Consider the following 17,886-nt stretch of genomic DNA (forward strand, 5'->3'; position numbering starts at 1 on the left):
ATTTAAACAACATAATGCTAAATATACAAAATTAGAAGTTATTGCAAAACAATAAATGAATCAATATCAATGAATAGAACTGATGTACATATGTACACACATACATATGTATCTTATCAACAGCAGATTTCAAATCGAATCATATATTTTTTAAATTTCTCTAGAAATTATATCCTTATATAGTGTCATAAGCATTAACTTATTCTTGTATAAAAAATTACGCAACTATCTTAAACAGTAAATTATAAATAAAACAACAAAATACATATTTAGACAAAAAACTACACACTTTAGCTGTATAAAATATAGTTTATTTATTTATAAACTCTTTATAGTTTTATAAACTCGTTTTTTTCCTCTCCTGATTATGCCAACAACATTACCGGAAATTATGTTTATACTTGTAATATACAAACACTCAAACACACAACCATGTTATATATTAGCAAACCCACTTTCTCTGTTAAAGAGAGAAAAAAACGGATATACTGGCAAAAAACACAGAGAAAAAACATTAAGTGGGTAAAAACTTTAATTAGTTATGTAAAGAACAACACAACGTTCTCATCATCATAGTTTGTTTCTCTAAGCTTTTGTCATTATTTTTGTTGTGTTTTACTTTTTTCCGCTGTTTGTTGTTTTTTCTCTTTAATGCGCCTTGTTATATACTATAGCGGATGCTTAAGTTGAAAACATAAAACAATAAATAAATAAAACAAAAGTTACAAAATAACTTTATACTAGAACAGCAGCATTGCAGTACAGAGGGTATAATAAAGCATAGTAAACCTAGAAACTAAACCAACACTTCCTACACCTGTGGTAATTTTTTAATTGTAGCAATAGAGAATGTGGGAAAACGATAAAACGTGAAATGAAAGTGAAATTTGTTTAAAATGGTAAAGGTAAATAAGGCAGTAAACTATAAAAGTAGACAATTAAAAAAAAAACACTTTTTAAATTTTGTAAAAAATGTATTTTAGTTCAGTTCCAGTTAAGTTCTAGTTCAGTTCTAGTTCAGTTTCTAGTTCAGTATCTAGTTCAGTTCTAGTTCAGTTCTAGTTCAGTATTCTAGTTCAGTTCTAGTTCAGTTTCTAGTTCAGTTCTAGTTCAGTTTCTAGTTCAGTTCTAGTTCAGTTCTAGTTCAGTTCTAGTTCAGTTCTAGTTCAGTTCTAGTTCAGTTCTAGTTCAGTTCTAGTTCAGTTCTAGTTCAGTTCTAGTTCAGTTCTAGTTCAGTTCTAGTTCAGTTCTAGTTCAGTTCTAGTTCAGTTCTAGTTCAGTTCTAGTTCAGTTCTAGTTCAGTTCTAGTTCAGTTCTAGTTCAGTTCTAGTTCAGTTCTAGTTCAGTTCTAGTTCAGTTCTAGTTCAGTTCTAGTTCAGTTCTAGTTCAGTTCTAGTTCAGTTCTAGTTCAGTTCTAGTTCAGTTCTAGTTCAGTTCTAGTTCAGTTCTAGTTCAGTTCTAGTTCAGTTCTAATTCAGTTCTAGTTAAGTTCTAGTTCAGTTTTAGTTCAGTTTTAGTTCAGTTCTAGTTCAGTTCTAGTTCAGTCTAGTTCAGTTCTAGTTCAGTTCTAGTTCAGTTCTAGTTCAGTTCTAGTTCAGTTCTAGTTCAGTTCTAGTTCAGTTCTAGTTCAGTTCTAGTTCAGTTCTAGTTCAGTTCTAGTTCAGTTCTAGTTCAGTTTCTAGTTCAGTTCTAGTCAGTTCTAGTTCAGTTCTAGTTCAGTTCTAGTTCAGTTCTAGTTCAGTTCTAGTTCAGTTCTAGTTCAGTTCTAGTTCAGTTCTAGTTCAGTTCTAGTTCAGTTCTAGTTCAGTTCTAGTTCAGTTCTAGTTCAGTTCTAGTTCAGTTCTAGTTCAGTTCTAGTTCAGTTCTAGTTCAGTTCTAGTTCAGTTCTAGTTCAGTTCTAGTTCAGTTCTAGTTCAGTTCTAGTTCAGTTCTAGTTCAGTTCTAGTTCAGTTCTAGTTCAGTTCTAGTTCAGTTCTAGTTCAGTTCTAGTTCAGTTCTAGTTCAGTTCTAGTTCAGTTCTAGTTCAGTTCTAGTTCAGTTCTAGTTCAGTTTCTAGTCAGTTCTAGTTCAGTTCTAGTTCAGTTCTAGTTCAGTTCTAGTTCAGTTCTAGTTCAGTTCTAGTTCAGTTCTAGTTCAGTTCTAGTTCAGTTCTAGTTCTAGTAGTTCTACTTCAGTTCAGTTTAGATCAGTTCTACTTCTGTTCTAATTCAGTTCTAATTTAGTTCTTGTGCTGGTCTTATTAAATTTTAGCTCTATTCTGTTCGATTATTGTATTTTTTTCCCTTTAATTTTTTTCTTTCCTTAAAAGTATTTTAATAAAACTTGTACTTTTCTTTTAATTTTACTTTAAATTGAGTGATAATTTTATCTAAAGAACTTTCCTAAATATGAAACTGAAGTATTTATTAAGTTGAAGGGTTGTTTTAGTGTTATTTAACCAAAAGTATTAAATTTAAACTAAAATTCTTTAACATTGAGATTTTCGTTTTTCAAAAAGCTTTAAATTTTTAAATTACATTTATCTTAAGATACTAGAGACAACTACATAAAAGCTTAAATAATTTTTAGTTTTTTTTTTTCTTCATTTTTGCTAATACTGGTTTAACACAAGACTTTTCATGTTATTTAATGTTTGTTTTGCTTTTATTTTTAAATATTCTTTCTTTGCGACCAGGACACAAAGGGAAGGGATATATAGTGGTATAAAAAGGGGGTAACAGATACATTTGGTATTCATGGTCTTCTTTAAATATTAAAATCTTGATTAAGTTAAATGTACATTTGGGGCATTCTTACGCATGGCTAAAATGTCATTATGACATTTTAAATTTAGATGAGAGTGATAGAGACAGAGACTGAAAGAAAGTGTAAGAGGAAAACAGGAAAACAGGAAAACAACATCTTAGCCAACACACAAACACATTGAGACTCTTACAGATGTTTGTTCCTTTTGCCTTTATAGTTAATAGAATCTAAAGATATCATTTTGTATGATTTTCATTTTGTGTCAATTCTACTTTTGTCCACAAGCTGTTTTGTTAAACAAAATCCCTTGTACAATTTGTTTTTTTGTGCTCAAAAATTATATACAAAACCCCTGCTCAAGTGTCAATGTTTCCTTAAGATTTTGTTTTAACAAGTGTGAAAAATAGTCAAAGTGTTCCCCCACCACCACCTCCCACAGACATACAATTCTTAGGGAACAACAACAAAAAGGCTGTAAAATTTCAAAAAAAGGAAAGCAAATATTGTTAAAAGGAATAAAGGAAAATTATCAAATGCTTGTTTCGGAGGTTTTTCTTCAATACAACAAAGAACATTTTTGTGGTCATAAAAGTATTTTATATTCAACTACTAGACCAGAAGAAAGGAGCAAAATAGAAAGAAAATGATTTTATAATGCCTTTTATGGACATGGTATTAAAATTTTAAAATGCTATTATAGGTTAGGGTGAAGAGGTTGTAATGTTGCTGCTAAAACTGATAAAAAATAAAAGGCCAGCAGGCGGTTTATGAGGAAAGAAATGGTCAGTTTTAAAAGTAAATTGAAAACATGTAAAGGGAAATTTTGATAAAATTTATTTAATTTCCTAAAAATTGCAAATTTTGAAGAAAATTAACTAAAGGGAGTAAACTTTGCAAAAAAATTTGCTCAAAAAAGAAAATTTGTTACCATTTTTTTAAAGAAAGCTAATTTTGAAGAACAATTTCTTCAGACAATACACAAAAGAATAGAAAATGCTGTAGACAATTTTGTAGGAAAAATCTAATTTTGCACAAAATCTACTAAAGAATGCAAATTTTGCACAAAATCTAGTACAGAAAGCAAAGTTTGCAGAAAATCAAGTCAGAAAAAATTTTGCAGACAAAATCTACTAAAAAATGCACATTTTGCAGAAAATTTACAAAATAAAGGCAATTTTTTGCAGAAAATTTGCTAAAGAAATCAAACTTTGCAAATAATATAGCAAGAACGCAAATTTTGCAGAAAATCTACTAAATTTTGCAGATAATTTACCAAAGAACGCAAATGTTGCAGAAAATTTGCTAAATTAAAGCAATTTTTGCAGAAAAGTTCTAGTTCAGTTCTAGTTCAGTTCTAGTTCAGTTCTGTTCAGTTCTAGTTCAGTTCTAGTTCAGTTCTAGTTCAGTTCTAGTTCAGTTTAGTCAGTTTAGTTCAGTTCTAGTTCAGTTCTAGTTCAGTTCTAGTTCAGTTCTAGTTCAGTTCTAGTTCAGTTCTAGTTCAGTTCTAGTTCAGTTCTAGTTCAGTTCTAGTTCAGTTCTAGTTCAGTTCTAGTTCAGTTCTAGTTCAGTTCTAGTTCAGTTCTAGTTCAGTTCTAGTTCAGTTCTAGTTCAGTTCTAGTTCAGTTCTAAGTTCAGTTCTAGTTCAGTTCTAGTTCAGTTCTAGTTCAGTTCTAGTTCAGTTCTAGTTCAGTTCTAGTTCAGTTCTAGTTCAGTTCTAGTTCAGTTCTAGTTCAGTTCTAGTTCAGTTCTAGTTCAGTTCTAGTTCAGTTCTAGTTCAGTTCTAGTTCAGTTCTAGTTCAGTTCTAGTTCAGTTTCTAGTTCAGTTCTAGTTCAGTTCTAGTTCAGTTTCTAGTTCAGTTCTAGTTCAGTTCTAGTTCAGTTCTAGTTCAGTTCTAGTTCAGTTCTAGTTCAGTTCTAGTTCAGTTCTAGTTCAGTTCTAGTTCAGTTCTAGTTCAGTTCTAGTTCAGTTCTAGTTCAGTTCTAGTTCAGTTCTAGTTCAGTTCTAGTTCAGTTCTAGTTCAGTTCTAGTTCTAGTTCGTTCTAGTTCAGTTCTAGTTCAGTTCTAGTTCAGTTCTAGTTCAGTTCTAGTTCAGTTCTAGTTCAGTTCTAGTTCAGTTCTAGTTCAGTTCTAGTTCAGTTCTAGTTCAGTTCTAGTTCAGTTTAGTTCAGTTCTAGTTCAGTTCTAGTTCAGTTCTAGTTCAGTTCAGAAAATTTACTAAAGAAAGCAAATCGTTGCAGAAAGTTTACAAAAGAAAGCAAATTTGCAGAATATTTACTAAGGAAAGCAAATTTTGCAGAATATTTACTAAGGAAAGCAAATTCTACAGGAAATTTACTATGGAAAAAGAATTTTGTATAAACACTTAATTTGCTTAACGAAATTGCTTGCTGTATTAGATTAAAAACTAGAAAGGGGTTGGCCTATGTTACAGTTGACCAATTTTTGATTAATCTTATGTGTTTAACATAAATTCTAATCTTGTTCTATGACTATTTGAGTAGGGTTTTCTTTTATTTTCTTTTAACAATTGTAATGCTTTTGATATTTTAACCAAAAAAAAAAAAAAAAAAAAAAAACTCTACTTCCTTTCAAATTATTTAAAGTGATGGGAGGCATCAGGGTTATGTAAATTTTTCCATGCTAGTAAATTTATTAAATTTTTAATTTTTAAAAGTGTTTTTTATAGTAATTCGTTATTTTTTCTCTCTTTGTTGTAACACAGTTCCACAACTATACGCACGATTGCCTTAAATTGATTTGAGTTAAATAACAGAAAAGATCTTAAATATTTGCTTGAAGTTTTTGGCCACAAAAGATAGCAAAAAACAAGAAAAAAAAAACTATACAATGAATGAAAGCAAAAGTTTAATTTAATTTGTTCTACTACCCCGTATTAATGCTTGTCTTTGCGTTACGGTCTTTAAATATTCTTCAGTTTGTGTTTTTTTTTTCATAAGGATGGTCTTGTTTGTTCAAATATTTATTCATTTTTTTGTCTTTCTTTTTTATTATTTGTTTTTTTTTACATTTCTGTTGTTGTCTTCTTATTTTGCCAGATTCCTTTCTTAGAATTTGCAGAAGGGCTGTCTGTTTGTTCTTGTTATTTCATTTAAATTCATTTTTGGTTTCTTTCGTTTGGTTTTATATGTCAAATTTAAATTTATGGTTTTAGTGTCAGTCCAGGGTGTAATTCAATCTTTTTTTCTCTCTTGCTCGCTTTTTTTTGGCATTTCTTTTACTTTAAGTGACAATTTAATTTTATTCTTTCTTTTTTTTCCTTTTCTTGCTGTTTAGCAGCATATTTCCATATTTTATTTTGCGTGTTATTATTAGTCAATTCCGTTCTTTTTTTTGTATATCAATTTATTACAAGTTGACAAATTAAATTAACTTGTTAACGTTACATTTTTTTGACATTTCGAAATGTTCAATTTGAATTTGTGTCTTTTTTTTTTTTGTACTGTAATTCCATTTCTACATTTTATTTGCACGCTTTAAGTTCTAGAGTATTGCATATGAATTAAATTATGTTTGTATTGCCTAAATGTATGCTGTAAATATTTAATATTTAATAACATAATAACAGGAACAAGCAGGATTTGCTGCCATTTAAAAGACAATATTAATATGCCAAAGGCAGCGGAACAGCAGCTTGTATTCGTCGTGTTGCTAAAGAGACAACAAACAGAGAAAATTATAATTTATTTCATTGCAAATGTTCTGTTAATATTAATATTGGAAATAAAGGAAAATTGTGTAACTAGATTTGTAACAATAATTTCATTTTAACAGTTTTAATAGACAGCTAGACGTATGCGTATTATTAATTAGCTTTAAATAAGGCGTATGAGTTATAATTTCGAAATATTAAGTATACGTTATAGTAACTAATTTCCGAAAATTTTCATTTATCGTAAATTGTTTTTAGAAAAATTTTCAAAATTTACTTTATCAAAAAGTTGTAGGAAAAAAGCTTTAAATACAAAAGCTTTTAGAGTACATATTTTTATAAATAAAACCTTTGGAATAAAGCTTTTAAGGAAAAAAAACTCTAAATACACAAGCTTTTAGAATTAATATTTTTATAAAAATTTATATAAAAAAGTTATAAAAATTTATTTTTAATAGAAAAGCAGAAATAAAAGCTTTTTATAGAAATACTAAAAGCTTTTTATAGAAAAGCTTTTGAAAATAAAAGCTTTTTATAGTAAAGTTTATAAAAATGCTTTGTCAGAAAAACAAAAATAAAAGCTTTTTATAGAAAAGCTTTTGAAAATAAACATTTATAAAAAATGCTTTGTCAGAAAAACAAAAATAAAAGCTTTTTATAGAAATACATTGAAAATAAAAGCTTTTTATAGAAAAACTTTTGAAAATAAAAGCTTTTTATAGAAAAGTTTTTTAAAACGCTTGTCAGAAAGTGAAAGCTTTTTATAGAAAAGCTTTTGAAAATAAAAACTTTTGAAAATAAAAGCTTTTTATAAAAAAAATTTTGAAAATAAAAACTTTTTAAAAAATGCTTTTTAAGAAAAACAGAAATAAAAGCTTTTTATAGAAATACTTTAAAATAAAAGCTTTTTATAGAAAAACTTTTGAAAATAAAAGCTTTCTATAGAAAAGTTTATAAAAAATGCTTTTTCCAAAAATTTACTTTCTTTAGTAAATATTCCCAAAATTTACTTTCTTAAGTAAATATTCCCAAAATTTCAAGGTAAGCTTTTTCTCTAAAAAAAGCTTCATAATTAAGATTTTTATAGAACTTTTAAAAACGCTTTAATGTAAAAGCTTCTGTAATAGCGTCTTTTGTAAGCTTTTGTATTTAAAGCTTTTGGAATACATTTATAGTGAATACTTTGTTTAAAATAGTTAAAGATACAACTTTTGGATAAGAAGCTCTCAGAAGAAAGATTTGAAAAAAGCTTTTTGTAAAAAAGCTTTTAAAGTTAGTAGCTTTTTATAGAAAACTTTTAAAAACTAAAACTTTTTTGAGAAAACCTTTAGGACATAAAAAACATATTTTAGAAAGCTTTTTATAATTAAAATTTTAACAAAAAAGATTTTGGGAAGAAAATTAAAAAAAGCTTTCGACTTTTAAACAACTTTCTGAAATTTCTATTTCTCTACACAGAAAAAAGTTTCAGCATAAATATTATGAACTGTTTTCATTGACTCAAGTTAATAATATTTAAGAATAAGTTCCTAAATTGTATGAATTTTTTAATTTTTATATTTTAAAACATAATCTAGAAGCCTTGACTTAAAATATTAAAAATTTTCTTATATTTTTCTGTTTGTTAAAAAATGTTTGAAATTTTCTTTAGAAAATTTTTATTTCTTATTATTTTTAGATTGAAAACAATGAATATGCGCGTAACATGCAACATTTTCTGAAGAATGGATGTTTTAGCTACATATATGCGGGTTTTTTTTTTTATTTCATATTTTGTTTTCCAGCATTTTTATTTATTTATCATAAAAATTCGCTAATATGTGATTATTTTCTAAAAAATTGAAGATATTAATAGGTAACGGTTATTTATTTATTGCATTTTTGATGAAAATCAAATAAAATGAACAAAAAAACAAAAAAATCTTTCATGTACAAATTCATACATTTTATGAACTTTTATATTCTGAATGAAAATGTTTGGGAAAAAAAAAGTCATGTTCGATTCATTCAATTTATTTCAAATTCATTCCAAATATGAATTATTTTTTTCTGTGTAGTAAATTTTCCAAAACTGTGTTATTTGAAAAAAATTATCCAAATTTAATTTTCAATTTATTTTCTTTAAAAAATTAACTTTCTTTAAGCCTTTTAACAAAAGGGAGGTGTTTCCTTTTAAAATTTCTTCTTTTTACTTCATGTTGTTGATCAAACCACAAAATAAAAATTTTCTAAAATTCTTACTTAAATCAAAAATATTTACAAACAGAAAATTTATATACAATTTTTCTTTTTTTCCTTAAAATGTAAATATTTCCTTTAAATCAGTTTAAACAAGAGTTCTGTACAATATTTACTAAAAATGTTATTTATTTATTTTTAGAGATTTTATACTTCTTCTCTTCTCAACGAATATCCTGCTAGATTACACCAACCATATAGTATGAAATGAAATGAATTGTTGTGGTCAAAATATTTGCAATTTTATCTTTAATGTAATTATAAACATTTTACAGAAAATGCCTTAATGTATGCTTAACATTTTAGTAAAGAGAATTAGTTATTAGTTAGTTTAAGGCAAAGCAGCTTTTCCTTATATTTGCTCTATTCGTGTGTGAGTGTGTGTCTATTTACCAATTGTTATAAGTTTCCTTTTCTGTAAAATTTTATTCATGATATTTTCTACAAATCGTAATTAAGACATTTTCATTTGCGTAACAGCTTTACTGCTGCTACCATGTGGTGTGTCTGTTTGTGATTTTGAAAATTTAAATTCAAATTAGGCTTCATATACGTGTCTTGATTAGAAAGAGTTAGTTAAATGTGTAAAATATTTGCAAGAGAAAATTAAATGTTTAATTATGAATATTTATTTCAAAATTTAAAAACTTTTTCTTAGTATTTTTAATTTTGTTTTAGAAATTTAACATGTTATGGTTTAATTTAAAGAAATTTATGTAACCAAATAGTCATGCTCTCTTGCTTAGTTGTCGTTATAATTTGTATTAAGTTACTGACTACTTTTAGGCTATTTTATTAACATGTTTATTAACTTGTTAATTTTAATAATAGCTCCCTAAAGTATGCTAATTATTTTTGATTACTTTATTATAACCTCATTTTTAAACCAAGCGTTTTACGGTTAAAAGGATCTAATTTTTAATAAAATCTTTTTCTTATAACTAAAACTATTTTTTCTGCTCTTTTGCACACAAATAATGTGCTAAAATGTTTAAAAAGTCAACTCTTTATAGATTTTTTTAGAACTTACTCACACACAACCACAACTAACTAAATCCATAAAAGCCATTACATTTTTCTTTTTTTGCAGTTGCTGGTTTTTTTTTTTTTCTTGTAGAAAAGTTTAAAAGACCATTTTTCTTAAAGTCTTAAGAAATGTTTTTATAAATAAAAAAAACCTTTCAAACTTTCCATAGAGAAAGAGTAGATAATCTTTGAATAAGTAGAGGGGTACTATTAAACATATAAATACATTTATATGTTGGTTTTCTTTTTACATAAGAAATGTACAAGTACAAGCCTGTGTAAAACATTTTAAAATCCTTTTTATGTCCCTTTTTGAAAGGCATAAGGGTTATTTGAACTTAAATTCTTTTAAAAACATCTATTCATACTTTGCGATTATAATACGAGTGTAATACGATGTGTTTTTTGCATTTGTTTTATTGTGGTTAACTACTACAGGCTACAAATACTTGTAGAAAATGTAAGTGTAAATGTAAGAGTTTGGTTTTTTTCTTTTAGAGCTTAAGTAGTGGTAGAACAACATGTCATTTAGTATTACAATTTATTTGTTTTATTGCTTTCTGTTAATACCCTACAGAAGAGATTTAAATTTACTAGAGAAAGCAAATGTTGTAGAAAATTTACTAAAGAAAGGAAATTTTCCTGAAAATTTACTGAAGAAAAGAAATTCTGAAGAAATTGTACTAAAAAAGGAAATTTCCGGAAATTTACTAAAGAAAGGCAATTTTTGGAAAATTTACTAAAGAAAGTAAATTTTCGAAAAATGAACTAAAGAAAGGAAGTTTTTGGGAAATTTACAAAGGAAAGGAAATTTTTGGGAAATTTACTAAAGAAAGTAAATTTTTGGGAAATTTGCTAAAGAGAGTAAATTTTTGGGAAATTTACCCAAGAAAGGAAATTCTCGGTAAATTTACTAAAGAAAGGAAATTTTTGGAAAATTTACTAAAGAAAGTAAATTTTCGAAAAATGAACTAAAGATAGGAAATTTTTGGGAAATTTACAAAGAAAAGTAAATTTTTGGGAAATTTACTAAAGAAAGTAAATTTTTGGGAAATTTACTAAAGAAAGTAAATTTTTGGTAAATTTACCAAAGAAAGGAAATTCGCGGTAAATTTACTAAAGAAATTATTTTCGGTAAATTTGCTAAAGAAAGGAAATTTTTGGAAAATGTTTTCGGGAAATGTACTAAAGAAAGCAAATTTTCGGACAATGTACTAAAGAAAGGAAATTTTCGGAAAATTTACTAAAGAAAGGAAATTTTCGGAAAATTTACTAAAAAAGGAAATTTTCGGAAAATTTACTAATGAAAGAAAATTTTTGGGAAAATTTACTAATGAAAGAAAATTTTTGGGAAAATTTACTAAAGAAAGAAAATTTTTGGGAAAATTTACTAAAGAAAGGAAATTTTCGGAAAACGTACTAAAGAAAGGAAATTTTCGGAAAACGTACTAAAGAAAGAAAATTTTCAGAAAATGTACTAAAGAAAAGAAATTTTCGGAAAATGTACTAAAGAAAGGAAATTTTCGGAAAATGTACTAAGAAAGGAAATTTTCGGAAAATGTACTAAAGAAAGGAAATTTTCGGAAAATTTACTAAAGAAAGGAAATTTTCGGAAAATTTACTAAAGAAAGGAAATTTTCGGAAAATTTACTAAAAAAGGAAATTTTCGGAAAATTTACTAAAAAGGAAATTTTCGGAAAATTTACTAATGAAAGAAAATTTTTGGGAAAATTTACTAATGAAAGAAAATTTTTGGGAAAATTTACTAATGAAAGAAAATTTTTGGGAAAATTTACTAAAGAAGAAAATTTTTGGGAAAATTTACTAAAGAAAGGAAACTTTTGGGAAAATTTACTAAAGAAAGGAAATTTTCGGAAAACGTACTAAAGAAAGGAAATTTTCGGAAAATGTACTAAAGAAAAGAAATTTTCAGAAAATGTACTAAAGAAAAGAAATTTTCGGAAAATGTACTAAAGAAAGCAAGTTTAGTGCATTTTTAAGTCGCCTATTTCTTAATCTTTCCCTTTACCTTGACAATTGCTTTTTTTTTCTCGATTTTGCATTTTCATATATGAATTTATTTCTTGTATTTCTCAAGTATTCGTGTAATGTATTGTTTATTGTAAATATTTTCTTAAGGGTATGTTTTATGTTTCTTTGGTTGGTTGCTGTTTTTCTTATTTTTTGTCATCTTACATTTTTCTCATAATGTTTATTTTGTCTTATTTTTTTCTACTCCAAAAAGAAAAACACATGTCCAACAACTTTAATGTGTGAAAAACATTATGTTTTTTTTTTGTTTGCTCTGCTCAACATTCTTAAGCAGACGTGTTATTATTTTTATTATTTTACCAAAATTTCTTGTGTCTTTACCCAAAACACAACACAGTTCATAAACATGTTGAAATATCCAAAATAATAAAAATAAAAAAAAAATAATAATTTGTCATTTTGTTTGCTTGACTACCGAGTGTATGAGTTTGAGTGAAGGAGTACTTGGTAGAGTCATGTATATTTTTCTTTACTTTTTCAGTTGTTAATACTAAAAAAGAAGTGCTTAAAGTATGAATTATTACTACAAGCAAAAAAAGAAATACATTCATATGTTGCGAAAAAGGGAAATAAAACAAACGGAAACTCATGTACATTTCAGCTTCAGTCTTCCTTCTACTTCTGTTAAAGGGAACAGCAAATAAAAGGGATGACTATTAAATTTCACTGAAATATACAAATGAGTAACTTTATTGCTACAAATTACTTTGGTTAAAGTAAAAAAACTTTCATATAATTTTTTTTAAGGTTGGGGTTCTTTTTTTTTCTCTCTCTGAAATGATTGAATATTAAATTAAATAGAAATTTATTAAAACTTTTATGATCGATTTAACGTGTCTGGGAAGAACTTGTCACAGGGGAGTTGTTTCTCTTATTAATTTGAACAACTTCTTTTGCTATAGTTGACCAAGTATTGAACTTTATCCATAAGAGTTTAAATATTTCGAAAAATATCTAAACTTTGTTATCAATTACAGTTTTTGTTTAATTAATTATAAAACTAATTTTATTTATTTTTTTATCTTTTTCTTTCTAGGTATGTTTAAAACTGCTAATAAAAACTTCAGGTTTATAATGTTCAAAGTATAAGGTAAATAATTTTACAAAAATATTTGGTCTCCAAATAGAAATATTTCTTAAAATTTGTTTTCTTTTATAAAGTTTTTTCAAAAATTTGCTTTTATTAGGAAATTTTTAGAAAACTTCATTTCTCTATTGGACCTTCTGCAAAATATTTTTTATTTAGTAAATTTTCGGCAAAATTTAATTTCGTTACGAAATTTTTTTAAAAACTGTCTTTCTTTGCGAAGTTTTCAAAAAATTTCCTTTCAATACGAAATTTTCCGAAAATTTCCTTTCTTTAGAAAATTTTCTGCAAAATTTCCTTTCTTTAGAAAATTTTCCGAAAATTTCTTTTATTTAGTAAATTTTCCGAAAATTTCCTTTCTTTAGTAAATTTTCCGAAAATTTTCATTTCTTTCGTAAATTTTCCGAAATTTCCCATTCTTTAGTAAATTTTCCGAAAATTTCCTTTCTTTAGTAAATTTTCCAAAAATATCCTTTCTTTAGTAAATTTTCCGAAAATTTCCTTTCTTTAGTAAATTTTCCGAAAATTTCCTTTCTTTAGTAAATTTTCCGAAAATTTCCTTTCTTTAGTAAATTTTCCGAAAATTTCCTTTCTTTAGTAAATTTTCCGAAAATTTCCCTTTTTTAGTAAATTTTCCGAAAATTTCCTTTTTTTAGTAAATTTTTCAAAAATTTCCTTTCATTAGCAAATTTTGAGAAAATTTCCTTTCATTACCAAATATTCAGAAAATTTCCTTTCTTTAGAAAATTTTTCAAAAAATTTTCTTTTTTTTATACAAAATTTCTCTTTTCCGAAAATTTCTTTTCTCTAGTAAATTTTCTGCAAAATTTATTTTCTTTAGTAGATTTTTCAAAAATTTCCATTCTTTAGCAAATTTTCCGAAAATTTCCTTTCTTTAGCAAATTTTCCAAAAATTTCCTTTCTTTAGTAAATTTTCCAAAAATTTCCTTTCTTTAGTAAATTTTCCGAAAATTTCCTTTCTTTAGTAAATTTTCCGAAAATTTCCTTTCTTAAGTAAATTTTCCGAAAATTTCCTTCCTTTAGTAAATTTTCCGAAAACTTCCTTCCTTTTGTAAATTTTCCGAAAACTTCCTTCCTTTAGTAAATTTTCGGAAAATTTCCTTCCTTTAGTAAGTTTTCCGAAAATTTCCTCCCTTTAGTAAATTTTCCGAAAATTTCCTTTTTTAGTACATTTTCCGAAAATTTCCTTTCTTTAGTAAATTTTCCGAAAATTTCCTTTCTTTAGTAACTTTTTACAAAATGCTCTTAAATTTTCTTTGATTTGTTATTTTGTTGCAATTTGTTTTGGGCATTAAATTGCGTTTTATTTCCATATTTTTATTGCTTTCCCTCCCCCTGCTTTGTGAGGTTATAAAATTATACCTTATTTCCTGTTTGTAATTTTTTATTACAATTTTAACTTTTAAACTTTTTTTCTTTCCAACATAATTGCTGTTTTGCAATTTGTTACTAAAAATTTGATTTTTTTCACATTTTCATTTATTTAGATATGATTTATAATTTAAAGCTTGTTATACACCTGCTAAATAGCTAAAAAGTTATTTAATAAAGTCTCTAAAATTCTGAGAACTCTCCCCTTATTACTGCCCCCTAAAAGTAGACTTTCAGTTTTGGTATTATAGAAATAACAAGAAATCCCTTAATTTACGTTTATCATTTACATTTAATATAATTTCAGTTACAATTTAAATTTTACTTTCATTTGCACTTTCCTTCATTTCAAATAAGAAAAAAATTTCAAAAAAAAAAGAAACAAATTGAAAAGTAATTTGTAAAATTAAGCACTCCATTAAATATGTGCAAAAAGAGAAACAGAAGAAGGCAACTTGGAAAACGCCTTCTTTCAACGTCTTCTTCAATCAAAGACATTCCTCACGCATAAAACTTACAGTGTATTTTTTTGCTTGCCTTCCTATTTAATGAAGTAAATCCTTAAAAATCTCTTTCGCAGAATAAAAAACACCACAACGACAACATTCACTTTATTATAAGAATACAAACTCAAAATGTCATCAATCATGCAATTGTAATAAAAAAATGTAGAAAGACAGGAAACTGAGAGAGGGAGAGGAAAATTTACAAGATTATTATGATGCTACAAAAGATGTAATGAAAAATGTTTGAGTGTGTGTGTGAGTGGTATTATTAAAACAGCTATACATTGATACAAACACTTTTACTTTGTGGCCATGGAATACATTTTTTACTTTTCCTACTAAATAAACTTGCTACTCACAACAACCACAACTACTGCTACTTCTACTGTTAAAGAATTGTATCACTAACCACCAGCAGCAAACTTATCCTTCTTCTCCGCTTCATCGTCTTGATTTGCAGCAACATCAACACCACCAACTGAGCAAAATGCTAATTTTTTTGCTTTTGCTAAATAAATCCTTGATAGCATTAGAATATGTTTGTTTGTTGGAGTATGTGTGTGTGTCTTTGTATGAGTCTTCTTAAGTATGTGGTTGTTGCCTTGGTTAGAGAACTCAACGTGTAACTAAGTATTTTTTTGCTGGTTTTTGCAACATCCACAGCAAAATATGAAAATTTTAAATTTTCTTCTATTCGGGCTGAGCTGTCTTTGCTGTTTGTATTAATTTGTGTGCCTTGAAAAACACAGCATTATAGTTGTAATACTTTAGTATCAGACTCTTGCAGTTCCAAAAACCCAGCAGTTTGTCTCTTTTATTGTGTTTCACTTTCAATATATTGCTTCATGGATGAGGAGACGAAAATGGTATATTTACTTTCGATTTTTTTCTGTCTTCAGTTTGTTTAACTAATAATGTCTTTGCTTGCATAACTAAGAATACACAACTTTCTAAAGAAGAATATTTAACGTAAAAATTTGCAATTTGTTTTAAATACATTTTCAATTTGCAATTTAAAGTAAATTTTATAAAATTTATCTATTTTAGAAAAATTTTCGGTAAAATATCTTTCAATAGAAAAGATTTCATTAAGGAATTTCTTTTTTTCTATAAAAAAAAATGCAAAAGAAAAGCTTTCATTCATATAGCTTTACATAGAAACTTTTGTTAAAATAGATACAAAAAAGCTTTCTATAGAAAAGCTACAGAAACAGTTCTACAGAAAAGTTCACTATGTATCTAAAAGCTCTCATCAGTGTAGGTTTTTATAAAAACCTTCTTATTGAAGACCATTGGATAAAAACGCTTTCTATAGAAAGTCTGTCCACAGGAAAGCTTTCCTAAGAAAAGTTGTCTATCAAAAAGGCTCTTAACAGATCAGTTTCCTATTGAAGAGCATTCTATAGAAAGCCTTTTAATATAAAACCTTTTAATATAAAGCTTTATATAGGAAAGCTTTTAATATAAAAGCCTTAAATGGGAAAACTTTAAATATAAAAGCCTTATATAGGAAAGATTTTAATATAAAAGCTTATATATGAAAGTTTTTAATATAAAAGCCTTATATGGGAATAAAAGCTTTATATAGAAAAGCTTTTAATATAAAAGCTTTATATAAAAACGCTTTTAATATAAAAGCTTTATATAGAAAAGCTTTTAATATAAAAGCTTTATATAGAAAAGCTTTTAATATAAAAGCTTTATATAAAAAAGCTTTTAATATAAAAGCTTTATATAAAAAAGCTTTTAATATAAACCTTATATATGAAAGCTATTAATATAAAAGCTTTATATAGAAAAGCTTCTAATATAAAAGCTTAATATAAAAAAGCTTTTAATATATAAGCTTCATATAGAAAAACTTTTAATATAAAAACTTTATATAGAAAAGCTTTTAATATAAAAGCTTTATATAGAAAAGCTTTTAATATAACATTTTTCTGTAGAAAATCCTTTCTCTAAGATGCTTTCTTCAGAAAAGTTGTCTATTGTCCCTTCTATAGAAAGGCTTAATATAGAAAAGCTTTATAAAGAAATTTTATATTTTAAATAGAAATGCTATTAAGCCTTGTACAATAAAGTTTCCTATAGAAAACCTTCATTTAATAAAGTTTTCTATTGCAAACTATTCTATAGACAAGATTTCAATAGTAAAGCTTTGAAATAAAAGCTTTCTACAGAAAAAACTTTTTACAGAAAAGTTTTGTACAAAAAAATCTCATTTTACAAAAGAAGCTTAGTATTTAAAAACATTCTTCGGAAAATTTCAATATAAAATCTTCTTTAGATTAATTTTCAATAGAAAAGCTTTCGGTAGAAAAATTGTCTATAGAAAACTTCCTAAAGAGCTGTTTTGAAGAAAACCTTTTTAGGGGAAGGGCTTTGAACAAAAATATTTTCAATAGATAGAAAAGAATAGCCGAAATCTACTAAAGAACTTTCTATAGGTGAGCTTTCTATAGAAAGCTCATGAAAAGGATTTCAATAGAGAAGCATGTAAAAGAAAATCTTTCAGAAGAAAAACTTTTAAAACCGTTAAATTACAAAATTTCTGTTAATGAGGTTTTCTTTAAGAAAACTTTACGCCTCGAAGATTCCTTTATAAAAGACTTATGATTGTCGCCAGAAAAAGCTTTACGTTTTATGTTTTTAAATTCAAATTTTGTATTTTCAATAAATTTTCTAATATATGTATAAACAAAATTCTTTTATGCTTAATATAATGACAATAAACTTGATTTTTCCTTTAGTTTGATTTTATCAAATAACTTTCCGCTTCATTATCATTCTCATCATTATATTTTATGATACTTTTAACTCTTAAGCTCATCAAGTAATCAATTATGTTAATGAAACTGGAACAAAAAAAAAGAATGATAAAAATTATAAAGCCCCCCATATAACAATGATTTTAGTTAAAGACAAACTAACCAACAACTGTTAAATATATTTAAATCTTATTAAATACTTTACTTAAATTTTCACTTAAATTTTTTTAAAAAATCTTTACAAATTTATGTCACAATAATGTATGTTTGTGTGTCATTTAGTCTCAACCATTTAAGAGTAAATTTGTTAGTGGTTCTGGACCTTTTTGCATAAAATCATCATTAACATGTTCATTTATTTAAAACTTAAATTGTCTTTGTCGCCTGTTTGTTGCCAGGAT

The sequence above is a fragment of the Lucilia sericata genome, unplaced genomic scaffold (assembly GCF_015586225.1).
Source record: "Lucilia sericata isolate MDLA Ls3-8-SP2 unplaced genomic scaffold, ASM1558622v1 Contig001188F_arrow, whole genome shotgun sequence".
NCBI lineage: Eukaryota > Metazoa > Arthropoda > Insecta > Diptera > Calliphoridae > Lucilia > Lucilia sericata.